The following is a 15,186-nucleotide window of genomic DNA, read 5'->3' as shown; positions in this document are numbered from 1 at the left end:
ATAGTATACATATATTGTATTTAACATATACTTTAACATATTTAACATGTATTGGTTTACCTGCCATCTGGGGGAGGGGGTGTGGGGAAAGAGAAAAAAAGTTGGAACAGAAGGTTTTGCAGGGGTCAGTGCTGAAAAAATTACCCATGCATATATCTTGTAAATAGAAAATTATAATAATTAAAAGTTTTTTTCCCAATTCTATGCAAAACAATTTAAAATTATTGGTTTCTTAAATCTTGAGTTCCAAATTCTCTTCCTCCCTTGTCTCCCTGAGACAATGAGCAATTTGATATAAGGCTATTTTAATATAAGACTATATATGTGCAATCATGTAAAACACATTTTATATTAGTCATGTTGCCAAAAAAAAGCAGAGTAAAAGGAATTAGAAAAAATAAAGAATATGAAAAGTAATATGCTTCAGTTTGCATTCAGACTTTATCAGTTCTTTCTCTGAGGATGGAAAGCATTTTTCATTATAAGTCATTCAGAATTGTTTTTGCTGGAGAATAGCTAAGTCATTCACTGTATTGATCTTATTAGGTACAGTGTTTTAGTGATTTAGCTCATTTCACTTTGTATCTATTCATGTTAAATCTTTCCAGGTTTTTCTGGAATTGTCCTACTCTTCATTTCTAATAGCAAAACAGTATTCCATTACAATCACATATTACAAGTTGTTTAGCCATTTCTTCAATTTCTAATTCTTTATAAAAAGATCTGCTGTAAATATTTTTGTATTAATAAGTCCTTTCCTGCCATTAAAAAAAAATCTTTTTGGAATACACATCTAATAGTAGTGTTTCTGGACCCATAATTCTGTATCCATTTGGCCATAGTTCCAAATTGCTTTCTAAAATGGTTAGGCCATTTATAACTCCACCAACAGTGCATTTCAATTTTCCCACAGCTCTTCTAACATTTATCATATTACTTTTCTGTCATATAGCTGAAGATTTACATAAATTTACATAAAGTAAGTAAACAAATTCAAGAGAACAATATTAACCTCACAATTATTATTATATTGTTTTTTAAACCAACACCACAAAACAATTCATTAACGAATGTTGTATCTGAAAAGTCACACATCTATCAAATTGAATAGTTTGACAGAAGTGGAAAAAGAAATTTTGGAGGAGCCAAAATTGGCCCCTTTAATGGAGCTGTGAACTGTTCTAAGTATTCTAGAAAGCAATTTGGAATTAAATTGTGAATGCCTTTTGATTCAATGATACTGTTGCTTGTTTATACCATAAAGAATTAAGAGAAAGAGGAAAAGGACCCATATGTGCAAAAATATTTGTAGTAGCCAAGTATTGAAAACTAAGGGAATGCCTATCACTTGGGAAATAAGTGCAATGGATTTTATTTTTCTTGATTTCTCATTTTGTGGGGAGAGCTGAGTCTTTCTCTCTCTTTCTCTCTCTCTCTCTCTCTCTCTCTCTCTCTCTCTCTCTCTCTCTCTTTCTTTCTTTCTCTCTTCTCTCTCTCTCTCTCTCTTTCTCTCTCTTTTTCTCTCCTGCTCTCTTACTCTCTCTCTTCTCTCTAATAGTTGTAGGAATGACTACTAAACAAAAAATCCTCAATATAACAATATAAATTTTTGGCCTTTCCCCTGATTTCCAACATATTAATCTATGAGAATATCATCCTATAGTCTTCTAAAAATAAGTTTTTATGGGTATTTTGCCTTTTTTACATTATGTGAAGTGTTTAACAACTGTGGATCTCACTGATATTAAGGATTGCATTGGAATGTCCATGTTCTTCATTTGAGCCATGCTTTATAATTTTATTACATTCACTTGACTTTTTTGAGTGTGATTATTCTTTTTTTTTAAATTGTTGTAATTAATCATTGTGTATATTGTTTTCTTGGATGTTTTTATTTCACTTTGCATCAGTTCATATTGACCTGTGTTTCTCTGTATTCATCAAATTCATAATTTCTTACATCACAATAATATTCCCTTAAATATTTGTATTCCTTTTTTTAGCTATTCTTCAATCTACTTTATTTCCATTTAATTGCTCTCAGAAAAAGTATTGCTATAAATATTCTAGAGTATATGAGGACTTTGTAGCAGTAGCTTTCTTGAAGCATAAGTCTAGTAATGGAATCTCTGGTTTAAAGGTTTTGAATATTTTATATTTGCTTAATTTCAAATGTTTTACCAAAATGGTGCTACCATTTCACAGTTTCACTGACAAGGCACTTGTGGTTTATTATTCTGTAATCTGTTCAACATTAACTATTGTCATTTTGTCATATCTGCTAGATCGTAGGGTCTCAGGGTATGAGGTAAAGCCTCAGAGGTTTTTTGATGTGTATTTCTCTTATTAGCGAAAGGAACATTATTTCACATGGTTGTGAATACTTTTCATGTCCTTTGACCATTTATCTACATGTCTATGTGTAAATGTGCATGTATCTATATATACTTACATGTATGCATACATATGTGTATACACATACATAGTACACACATATACAATATGTGTGTGTATATAGAGATGTTATGGGCCAGAACTTGAAACAAGGTACTGAGTGGAATTGAGGAGATAATGATTAAATCTAATTTAGCGTTGATTTAATCCTACAACAAATAATGGTTTCCTAGTGATGAAATGATTGGCGTGTGCTCAGTGTGCACCATATAAGCAAGAAACTTTCAGGGCCAAAGACAGATAGATGTAGAAGTGGCATTATTGGGTCAAAGAATAAGCACAGTTTTATAACCCTTTGGGAATAATTCTGAATCATTCTCTAGAATATTTGACTCATTTCATAGTTCTAACAAAAGTGGACCTATTTACCTGTATCTCTTCTAGAAGCTGTCATTTTACTTTTCTGCCAATTTAGCCAATCAAATGGTTATAAGATGGTACCTTTGAATTTTTTAAATGTGTCTTTAAGTATTAATGGTAAGGAATATTCTTTCATATGCCTACTGATGGTTTTGACTTCTTTCAAAAATTACCTGTTCAAATCAATTGGAGATTGGATTTTACCTTATTAAAAATTTGGCTCAGTTCTCTATTAATTTGATAACTGATATTTATCACAGAAAATATCCTTAAAATTATCCCCCCAAGTTTTTAAATTTCTTCTAACTTTGGTTGCATTGGTAAATAATGTTTTACATTTTAGGTAATCAAAATTATCTACTTTACCTCTTATGAACCTTTGTATTTTTTGTTTGATATTAAAGTCTTCCCTTATTCAGAGATTTGGCTGACACTTTCTTCTATGCTTCCCTAATTTGCTTATGTCTAAACTATGTACTAATTTTTAGCTTATTATGGTAGATGGTATGAGATGTTGGGCTCTGCCAAGTTTTTGCCAGAATACTTTCTTGTTTTCTCAGTAAATTTTTGTCAAATAATGAATTCTTCACATAAAAACTGCAATCTTGGAGGCAGCTAGGTGGCGCAGTGGATAGAGCACCAGCCTTGAATTCAGGAGGACCCAAGTTCAAATCTGGTCTCAGACATTTAACACTTCCTAGCTGTGTGACCCTGGGCAAGTCACTTAACCCCAGCCTAAAAAAAAAAAAAGAAAAGAAAAAAACTGCAATCTTTGGATCAAAAAATTAATAATGTGCTCATTTGCTTCTTGTTCATTGACTAACTACTCTATTTCTTTTATAGTATGAATTTTTTTATGATTGCCATTTTGTAATATAATTTGAGATTTGCAACTACTTGGTTCTCTTCACATTTTTCATTGATTATCTTGATATACTTGACCTTTTGTTTTTCCATATGAATTTTATTATTTCTCCTAGTTCTATAAAATAATGCTTTGATAATTTGATTGATATTGTACTGCATAAATAAATTAATATAAGTAGTTTTGGATTTTTATTGTATTGACTCAACCTATTGATGAGAAATTAATATTTGTGTGAAGTATGAATTACATTCATACTCTACATATTATGCCTCTGTGTGTGTCTTGACAGTTAATATTTTATATTGTATTGTTATACTGTCTGTTGTCAATTAAAGAATTTCTCTTTGTATCTGTACCTTTTGACTTTTTTGGTAATATATACAAATGTTGACAATTCATGTGGGTTTATTTTATATCTTGCAAATCTGCTAAGTTTTTTTAGTTGATTTTAAAGTACTCATTTCACCTGTAAAGAGTCTTATTACTACAGAGAACATCTCTAGTACAATGTTGAATAATAATGGTGATAATGGACATCCTTGTTTTATTCATGATCTTATTGGAAAAGTTTCAAGTTTATCCTCATTAATGGAAATGACTCCTCTTGGTTTTAGGTGGACTTACTCTATTACTATATTTCCTATTGTTTTAAATATGAAAAAATGTATTCTGCACATGTATTTTCTACATCTTTCTAAATAATTGATGCAGTTTATTATGCTTATTGTTTTTAAGATATTGATATTCAAATATTTGTGATATTTTGCTGTAATCTTCTTGCTAGTATTTTATTTAAAGTTTTCACATCAATTAGGAAAATAGGTCTATAGTTTTCTTTTTCCAATTTTTGCTTTCCCTGGTTTAGGCATGAAAAAGATATTTATTAATATTCATAGCAGCTCTATTTCTGGTGGCAAAGATTGGAAACTGGGGTGATGTTCATCAATTGGAGAATGGTTGAACAATTTATGGTATATGATTGTGATAGAACAATGTTGTATTTCAAGAATTTATGAAGAGCATGAATTCAGAAAAACCTAAGAAGATTTCTATGAGTTGGTGCAAATAAAGTGAGAAAAACCTGAAGAACTTTGTGAACAAAGCAGCAATAGGATTATGATTATGAATTGTGAAAACTTAGCTATTCTTGATGAAGGGACCTCGAAACTCTCTAAAACTCCTTGAAGGAGAGATTCTCTTTGAACCCTGGATCCTTGGGACCCCGTCTGAGGGAAACAAGATAAACATCTTCATTCTGTTATCTAGGTCGGGCTAGTTGAGTCTGGAGAATTCCAACCTTATTGAATTAAAGAGACTCATTCAATTGTATTTAATTCCAGCTCAAACTCCACCCACCAGCCTCCACAGGGAACTGCCCTAGGTTTGTAGTCAAGCCTTATATTATAAAAAGAGCCAATCTTAAACCCTCTGCAAGGGCAGAGGACCTAACATGCCATGCCATGCCATGCTATACCATGCCAAGGAAACTCTCTTCCTGGTATAGCAGCAAACCTCTGCCCACTGGGATGATATTCTCTTTCAGTGTTATCCTCTCTTTATCCTAACTAAGACTTTATATCTCTCTGTCAGGATTTCTCTATTAGAAACTTTACTTCTCTGTCAGGACCTTGCCACTAAGGAATTCAGCCTTTCTATTCATGCATAGCAAAGGCTAACTTCCAAATGCCTATAATAAACTTCTTTTTATCAGTCTAGCTTTTCAGTTCTTAAATTCCTTTACAAAGGACCTCTGTGCCGCCAGAAGGGGGTTCCTACTATTCCTTACCTTGTGCCAATCCAAAAGGGGATTTAAGGGAGCCAAACCTCTTTATTTGGTTCCCTGAATCCTGAACTGTGAAGTACAGGCTAGTACTTTGGAGGGCTTCAGGGTCAGCCAGAGTCAGGATAAATCAAAGTCCTTGGTCTTAAGGGAGAGAAGTAAAGGAGACAAGGCTTGCCAATGATGTATTATTCTCTAGTCCAAACTCACCAACTTCTCTCCTCCTTGTCCTCTCACAAAGTCCCTTTGGCCTCTCTCACCCCACCCTCTGATTCTTGCCTACAATTATCTTAACACCAAACACTGAGCCAGTATCAATTGTGAGAAGAGTCATTTATCCAAACATATGCTAATAGAGTCATTGTCTCATATTGAATAGGTAATTAGCCTTAATTGCTCAATTGTCTGATTCAAGTATACCTGCTCAGAGTTTCAGCCCTCTACAAACTGCCACAAATCATTTTACTTCCTCACTACCCTAATCCTAATCTCATCATTTTGGTTCCCTGAATCTAATCTCATCACTCTGGTCAATACAATGATGCATAGCATTTTCAAAGGACTTATGATGAAAATTGTTATCAGTGTCCAGAGAGAAACTCTTAGTGAAGATTGAATCATGTATATTTTGCTTTAAAAAGTTTTCTTGTTCCCTTCCCCATCACTATAATATGACTAATGTGGAAACATATTTTGCATGACTTCATATGTGTAATGGATATCCTATTTCTTGCCTTCTAATGGAAGGGAGATTATTTGGAACTTTTGATGCTTTTTAATTACCTCTATTTGTGCTTTTGCTTTATATGAGTCCTTGTTATTCCTGCCATTTTAATTCAGTTGAACATTCTGCTTTAGCCCCTTATTTTATCTCTGTGCGTAGTTCTCTTTCAAATGTAACTCTTGCAAAAAACAAATGATTCTGACTTGATTCTAGTTTCTAATCCACTTTGCTATGTTCTTCCATTTCATTTCAATCACATTTACATTTATGATTGCTCACTGTGAATTTCTCTTTATTTTCTTCTATTCTCTTCCTCTCTTTCCTCTTGTATACATCTTCCCCTTTTGTAATTTGGTTCTGCAAAAAAGCCAACCATTAGAAAGCCAACCTGTAGAAAGGTGACTACAAGATTCTCTACGTAATATCCTAGACTGGCTTTCTGTAATTTCCATCTGAGTTTTGCTTTTATATCAGTCAACTTAGTATGCATTTTAAAAGAAGCCTCTTACTGGAATCTCTATAGTTACTTTTTGATTATTCTGCCCTTGGTTGTTACCTTCATTTACTCTTGCATTTCTTTTTTTTTTTTTTTTCTGCAATATTTAAGAAGTAAATGATCTTTTAAAAATTGACTTTATCTTAAGAAAGTTTCAGCTGCCTCTATTCATCTATTTTCATTTTGGTTAAACTCAGATTAGTAGAATAAATCATCTTGACCTGCATCCTAAATTCTATTTTTTTTTTTCAGATTACATAGTTTTTACTCCCTCCTACAAATTCTCATGAGTCAAAAATAGTCCCCATAGTATTCCTTTTCCTTTTTTTTTTTTTTTTTTTTTTTTTTAGAATTTCCTTTCTTTTATATTTGAAAGTTTTCTTCCTGGTCTCTTGCAAAATTTCTCTTTTCTTAGGGGAACTACTGAATTGAATCACAATTTGTCTTTTAAGTTTGCAATTCTATTTTCCCCTACAGGCGATCTATAGCTTCTGGCAACTGGTATTTCATTTTCCGGGTTTAGAAATTCTGGGCAGTTTTCTTGTACTCAGGTTTTCTTGTGTTCAGGATTTTTTGGCTTGTGTTTTTCTAAGTGATCTATAATTCTTAGGTTGTCTCTGCATTTTGTCTTTGCTGTATTTGATTGAATTGAGATCATTTATAATGTTATTGGTTTAAAATTTTTTTTCTCCTAGATTTCTTCTATGTATTTGTGTTCCTCATCAGATATTCTTATTTATTTCTTTGGTGACATTTACCATTAGAGATTTAAGATTTTAGAAAAAAAAATTATCAATTATTCCTTGTGTGCATATAGTAAATTCTGTTCTCACAATTCTTGTTTGTCTTTTTATCTACTCAGGAAATTCTGCCTGTATTGAATGAGTGTATTAAGTGTTGAATCATTTTCTTTTATTTTTCAGTATTTTTTCTTAGACGTCTGGTGCTATTGCATCCTGCTTTGATTTTTGGCTTTTGGATTTTGGATCTCCTGTGTGTAATAGAAGTGTGGGGTTCAAGACCAGATACATGTACTGCCTCTTTTCCTTTTGTTCTACCATTCTCCTGTAGCATTGTAACTGTCATTTGGAGTTTACATCTTTATAGCAATTGAAAGAGAATGAGGAGGGGACTAGAAGGGGGAGATTTCATTTTATGCCAAGCCCTTTGGGTCCTTGCTGCTGGTAGTATGGTATATAGTGAATAATTGGGTTCTGAATAAGCTCATTAGATAAGAATTTTTGTGATTTTTATGTTCTTTTGAATTCCTGGTGTTCTAGATCATTGAGACAATTTAAATTGCTTTTTCTTTGGCTCATAATTTCTGTTGTAGAGAGATTTAAGAGGTTTTAAGGATGAAACAAAGTATCTAGTCCTCTATTTTATTAGTCATAGGACCCAGATGTGTTTTCACATACACAAACAACTATTTAAATACCCATATGTGTGTATAACCAAATATACACACATGTATAGTTACATATTCACACACATAAAATATACACATTTATACACAATATACACACATATAATATAATAATACACAATATATGGATGTATAACCATAAATTATTTTATACGTCAACAGCAAATATTTGTTAAGCACTTGTCTTTATCTCCTAAAATTGACTGCAATTAAATTATTTCAAATTTACAAGTCAGATCAAAGTAAATAGGGACATAGACCTCCTGCTCCCAAATTTAGTTTATTAAGTCAAGATAAAGTTTTTTCCTAGATAAGACTATAATTTAAGGGGCAGCAATGGATAGAGCATAGCCTTGAAGTCAGAAGGACTTGAGTTCAAATGTGGTCTCAGACACTTAACACTTCCTACCTGTGTGATCCTGGGTAGATCATTTAGATCATTTAACCCCAATTGCCTCAGCAAAAAAAAGACTATTTTTTTTTTTTAACACATAGATATAGAGTTTTTTATATAGCACTTTCAAAACTTTATTCACCCACTCAAAACAAAGGAATATTTTCCCAGTTTCACACACATGTATTCATCCATCCAATAAAAACAAATTGAATTCAAATCTGGTTAATGTGGATTGGATTTTTCCTAAATCATATGCAAATTAAATATCCAATTAATAAAAAAATAAAATCAATACTAAAATTCCTTCACTAGAACTTTTTAAAGTAGACCTATCCCCTTCAAAGACACATGTAATATGAACCTGGATAAAGGGTTTATGGAAACAACACTGGAAAGGGGAGACAGCAATCTAATTCAGCTGTAGTCTGGAAAGTTCTACAGAACTTGGGGGGGAAAGTTGAAAAACGACAAAAAAAGAGACATACAAGAAGGAGGAGGAAAAGACAAACAAAACAACTCATTCTTATTACAAAGCCAGCAGCAGTTCTTCAATGTGAAAGAAATATTATTTATATATTTTCTTAGAATAGATGTTTCAACACACCAAATCTCCCATAATAGTTCATGGATTATCATTTATAGTATCTTACACTCTTTCTGGCATGTGTAGGCACAAGGATATGAGGGCATACACAGACACACACTACAAACCAAATAATATTTAAGTTAGTCAGACTTAGAAGACAAATAACAGGAATAAACATTTTTACTGATCTCCAAGTCCAAGACTTAAGAAGTTTGGAGTGTATTTTTGTAACAACTATCTGCAATTCCATAACAGAGATCTAAAAAGGATTTTCTTACCGCAAATCTGACACCATGAGGGAGATTAAGGATATCTTATTTCTGACAGCAGAACTATTATGGAAAACAGCTTTATCATAGTAAAAAAAAATATTCTAAGTATGTGTTGCAAGCCTAGGTAGGAAGAATTATCAATTTGTACAAAGAGCACTATGCCTTTGCCAAAAGAGATTAAAGATGATGTAATTGAAGAATGTAACAAACATGGAGGAGTAATCTGTATTTATGATGACAAAAATTCAGCTCAGGGCAACGTTTATGTGAAGTGCCCCATGATTATTGCAGCCATTGCTGCAGTAAATGAATTGCATGGAAGATGGTTTGCTGATAAAATGATTACAGTTGCATATGTACCTTTTCTAACTTATTACAACCTCTTCTCTGATTCCATGACAGCAACACAACTACTGGTTCCTGTTTGACAATGAGAAATTCAGTCTCTTATGTACATAGCTTTTTTGGTCAATTGGATTTCTAAATATGTTAATTTAAATTTTAAATATAGTCATGCAGTAGCCTGGTTATTGGAAGTTATTTATTGTTTCATTTTTTATAAGAAGTTTTTATTTATATCTCTTGTTTTTTATATCACTGTTATCCCATATATCTCTCTTATTCTTTCTCATAGAAAGCCCTCTCATATGACAGATTTTTTTTTCCTCACAGGGAAAAAAAAGTCAATATAACTGATCAATACATTGAAAAAGTTCGAAAATACGGACAATGTATGACAACTGTGGACCTTCATGAAGTGGTAAGTTAGAGGTATGTGCTCTTATCTCTCAGTCCTGTTTGATCTTTATGGTATATATTTTTTGCATTTATTTTTGATTTTGGGGTGTGTATGTATAATTAAACTTTCCATTTATATTGTTTTAATTACTGTGTTGTTTTTGATTTGTTCATATAGATGTTTTCATGTTTCTCTATGTTCATCAAACATATGATTTCTTATAGAATAATAATATTCCATTACATCAATATACTACATTTTTTCTTTTAGATATTCCCCAAATGATGGGCATTTACTTTCTTTCTAGCTCTTTGTTATCACAAGCTGCTACACACACACACACACACACACACACACACACACACACACACACACAGGTGTTATGGGCCAGAACTCTAAACTTGAAACAAAGGATTCTTACAAGGTATTAAGTCAGTGGAATTGATAGAGACAATAGTTATCTAATTTAGCATGGTTCAGTATGATTGATCTGATCCTACAAGGAGATATTATGGGCCAGAACTTGAAACAAGTGGAATTGAAGAGACAATGGTTAAATCTAGTTTTGCATTGATTTAATCCTAGTGATATAATGATTGGTTTGAACTCAGTGTACAGCATATAAGCAAGAAGCTCTCAGAGCCCAGGAAGGAGAAGCGCACTAGAAGCTCTGGAGGCTGAGACAGATCCACCACCTTTGTGGTGGCTGCAAGCTGAAGCAAAAACCTTTGGAGTAGGAGAGATTCAGAGGGCAGAGAAGGAGGCAGGAACTATGAACAGGCAGGAACAGAGAAGGAGGCCTATGGAACCAAGGAGAGAGATAGGTATAAATATTTATATACATATTTATTAATTGTTAATATATCTTGAATACCAGAGGCAGAGAGATGGTTCAGTGTATTGAATGTTGGACCTGGAATCAGGAGATCTGAGATCAAATCTGGCTTCAGATACTAACTGTGACTGGTCAAGTCACTTATCTCTTGTTGCCTTAATACATTTGAGAAGGAAAGGTCAAACCAGTCAAGTTTCTTTGCTAAAAAAATTCCATGAATGTTATAGTCCCTGGAGTCATAGAGAGTCAAATATGACTGATTGATTGAACACCAACCATTATTATAGAAATTTGATACAGAGATTTTTCCCTATGTACTCATCTCCCTTCTACCCCTTATATTAGGGGTAGAAACCCTTTTTTTCTGCCAAGGGCCATTTGGATATTTATAACATTTGAGGGGTATAGAAAATTATCAATTTATAGAACTCAAGCAGTGGTAGATTGCTGTACCTAGCTTTCAGCTAATAATTGTTTGCAGTTGCCTTAGCAAATAATTTTGTGAGTCTTATATGATCTTCATTCAGGTCAGATGCTTCCCAAGCCTGTCCTATATGTATTAATTATGTATAATTATATATGTATATACATATATATGTATATATGTATAATTATAAATATGTAATAATTTTGTTTGTGTAGCAGCTTTTTGGTCTGTTGTAACCAACCTTATCTGTTTTATCTTTTTGCAATTGCTTTTATCTCTTATTTGGTTATCCTACTTATAATGAAAAATGTTATCCATCTCTGGAGAAAGAACTGATGGAGACTGAATGTAGATCAAAGTACATATTTTTTCTTTCTTTTTGTTTCTTGCTTTAATTTTTTTTTTCATGACATGACTAACATGGAAATGCTTTATGTGACAGCATATGCATAAACCTACATCAAAATCCCTTGTTTTCTCAATGTGGATAAGTGGGAGGGAAAATTTTGGAACTCAAAATTTTTTTTAAAAGTGTCAAAATTTATTTTTACATTTACTTGGAGATAAAGTATTAAATTAAATGTACTTTCTCATTTTTCAAGATTCATCAAAATACATTAGAATATATGTCCTGTATATATCTGTAAGAGGTGTATAATCTTTTTCTCTTCTAATTTTTTAATAGTATGATATTTAGTATTAAGTTTGTACATTCATTTAGAATGTAATATGGAGAGTTAGCTAGCTCAGTAATGTTTTATGAGATAAAACTTGAGTTGTTTTGATTTACTTTTTTTTATCATTAGTGATTTATAGTATTTTTCATGTGATTGTGAACTATTTCTTCATCTCTTTTGTCCATTAATTGAGAAATGGCTATTAGTCATATATGCATGTATACATATATGCATTTTTATTGTTTATGTATCTTCAATATCAAAGACAGCTAGATGTCTCAGTAGATAGAATGCCAGGCATATAGTCCTAAGTTTAGTTACTAATTGTGTAAGCCTGATCAAGTCACTTAACCCTATTTGCCTCAGTTTATTTGTAAAATGAACTGGAGTAGGAAATGGCAAAACACTGCCAGTATCTTTATCTAGAAAACACAAAGAGTAGAATACCGCCGAAATAATTGAACAGTAATGATTTCTACCAGACTGCTTTACAGTTTTCACAGAATTTTTTATGAAATAGGGAATTTTTCCTTAGGTGACTTATTTTCTACTTTATTAAACACCAGATTATTGTCTTATTGTTTTTGAATCTGCTTCATGTAGTATTTTACATTGATCTTTCTCTATTCTTTAATTAATATTTTGATGACTCTATGACATAGTTTGAGATCTGAAAGTTATTTGTTTTCCTTTTGTCATTAATTTTTTCATTATTTCCCTTAATATTCTATATATTTCCCCCCAAATGAATCTTATTATTATTTCATCAGGTTCAATTAACTACTTTTTAAAGTAATTTGATTGACAGCATAATTTTAGTAGAATTGTCATTTTTATTACATTGGCATGATCCAGAATAGAGCACCAAATTGCTCCTGCTGTTTAGATTGTTATTTAACTTTTTAAGGAACATTTTGTAATTATATCTAATTTTGTGTGTGTGTGTGTGTGTGTGTGTGTGTGTGTGTGTGTGTGTGTGTATGTCTTTTGTGTATTTTAGGAGGTTAATCCCCAGACATTTTGTTTTGTAGTTATTTGGAATGTGATTTCCTCATTACTTGTTTTTGTTCTTTGTTATTTCTGTATAGAGATACTATTGATTTTTGAGGATTTATTTTGTAGTCTGCAACTTTGCTAAAACAATATTATTCATTGATGATTCCCCTACCATTTTTCAAGTAAACCATCATGTCATCAATAGAGATTTTAAAAATCTATTTTATAGCTATCTTTATACCTTTCCCTTCTTTCTCTTGTCTTATTTTTGCTGTTGCTAACATATCCAGAACTCAAAATAATAGTGAAAAGAATGGGCATACTTGTTTTATTCCTATTTTTTTTTAAAGAATATGATGCTTGTTTTTTGTTTTAGGTAGATGCTTTTTATGACACGCCTTTATATTATAAGGTTTTTAACATAAACAAGTCTTCTACTTTGTCAATAGCTTTTCCTGCATCTGAGATGATCATGTGGTTTTGGATGTTTTTGTTTTTTATGTAATTATGTTGATTGTTTTCCTCAAGTGGGAACATCCTTGCATCCCTGATATAAATACCACTTACTTATAATGAATGATTTCTTAGATAAATCACTGTAGTCTATTTGATGCTATTTTATTTAAAATTTTTGAGTTAATATTCATTAACGATACTGGGGTTTTCTTTCTATGTTTTCTCTTTCTCTTTATTTTTTAGGTATCAGGACTATATTTGTATCATATAAGAGGATTCTGGTAGGGTGCTTCCTTCTTTTGTGAGAATAATTTTTGAAGTGTGATTACTAAGTGTTCTTTAAAAGTTTGATAGTATTATTCTATGAATCCTTAGACCAAGAGAATTTTTCTTTGGTATTTCCTTTTTAGCTAGCTTTCTTTCCTTTCCTGAGATTCGATTAAGATCTTTATCTGAGAGCTTTAAATTTTTTTTTTTATAGTTAGAGTTTTTTATATTTTAAAGGTATTTCTTTTGTGTTATCAATTTTTTTTTAACATATAACTGTGGGATATTTCATTTGTTCTTTTTATTTGTTCTGGTTTGCTGTGAATTCATCTTACTCATTGACTATTTTATTAATTTGATCTCTTTTTTATCAGATTAGCTGAGAGGTTTATCAATTTTATTGTCTTTCAAAGAACTTTTTGTTTTATTTCTAGTTCATATATTTTACTTGTAATTTTTAATGGTTCTTGTTTGCATTTATTTCATGTTATTTTCTAGTTTTTAAAACCACATTACTCTTCAACTTTATGAAAATTTAATTGCAAGGATATAATTTTCCCCAAAGAATTTTTTATTGTATTTCAGACATGTTGATATTTTAGAAATCAGCAGCATTTCCTTTTATATAATTATTAAATATTTCTATGAGTTATTCCTTAGCCCCACTCACTATTTAAGATTTCATTGTTAAGTCTCCGCCTGGGTCTATATCTTCTTTGAGGTCTTTGAACCAATTTCTACTTTTATTACATTATCATTAGAAAAAGATATGTTAACCATTTCTGCCATTTTACACATCTGCAATATCTCTTTCTCGTAGTAATATGCTTAGTTTTTGCAACAGTGTCATGTGTTGCTGAAAAATGTGTATTATTTTACTGTTTCATTTAGAATATGCTATTTGTCTTTTAACTCTTGTTTTTCCAGAAATTGCTTTAGTTTTATATTTTTAAATAGTAATCTTTCTGAAGAACTATGCAAAATTTTTACAGAAGTTGTTTCAATTAGTTTTTTAGTTCATTCTTTCAGGATCTCTAAGTATACTATTATGCCATTTTCATACTATCATGCCATTTTCAAAGAGTAATAATATTATTTCCTTATTGCCTGTTTTTATTCTTTTTATTTATTTTCATATCATATTGTTATAGCTAGCATTTCTAATAAGATGTTGAATAATAATGGTGATAATGGAAATCCTCACATCATACCTTATTTTATTGTCAGAGTTTCAGGTTTATTCTTCTTATTACAGATAATTGTTATTCTTTATTTTATTTGGATGTTACTTATTTTAAGAAAGACTCCTTTGATTCCTGTGGTTTTTGGTACTTTTAAAGAGAAATTCGTATTGCATTTTGTCAAAACCTTTTTCTACATCTATGATTTTTGTTGCTTTTGTTACTTATGTACTCAGTTATGCTTA

General features: G+C 31.4%; 1 protein-coding gene across 23 annotated transcripts in view; it reads left to right on the top strand.

Moving 5' to 3' along the window:
* The window catches only part of LRFN5 (leucine rich repeat and fibronectin type III domain containing 5), a 263,784-nt gene that overhangs the window by 62,710 nt on the left and 185,888 nt on the right, over positions 1–15,186 (top strand). For 21 of the 23 annotated variants that reach the window (XR_012486541.1, XM_074290656.1, XM_074290655.1 and 18 more), the window contains one exon: positions 10,036–10,123. The exons of 1 other annotated variant lie outside the window; for it this stretch is intronic. The gene's annotated coding sequence lies outside the window, so the exon portion shown is untranslated. Of the gene's footprint in view, positions 1–10,035; positions 10,135–15,186 lie in introns of all 23 variants that reach the window. One more of the 23 variants, XM_074290644.1, reaches the window with a different exon arrangement.

Source organism: Sminthopsis crassicaudata, chromosome 2 (genome assembly GCF_048593235.1).
Source record: "Sminthopsis crassicaudata isolate SCR6 chromosome 2, ASM4859323v1, whole genome shotgun sequence".
NCBI lineage: Eukaryota > Metazoa > Chordata > Mammalia > Dasyuromorphia > Dasyuridae > Sminthopsis > Sminthopsis crassicaudata.
Note: the sequence above shows the minus strand (reverse complement) of the source record. Positions and strands in the feature narration are given on the sequence as shown.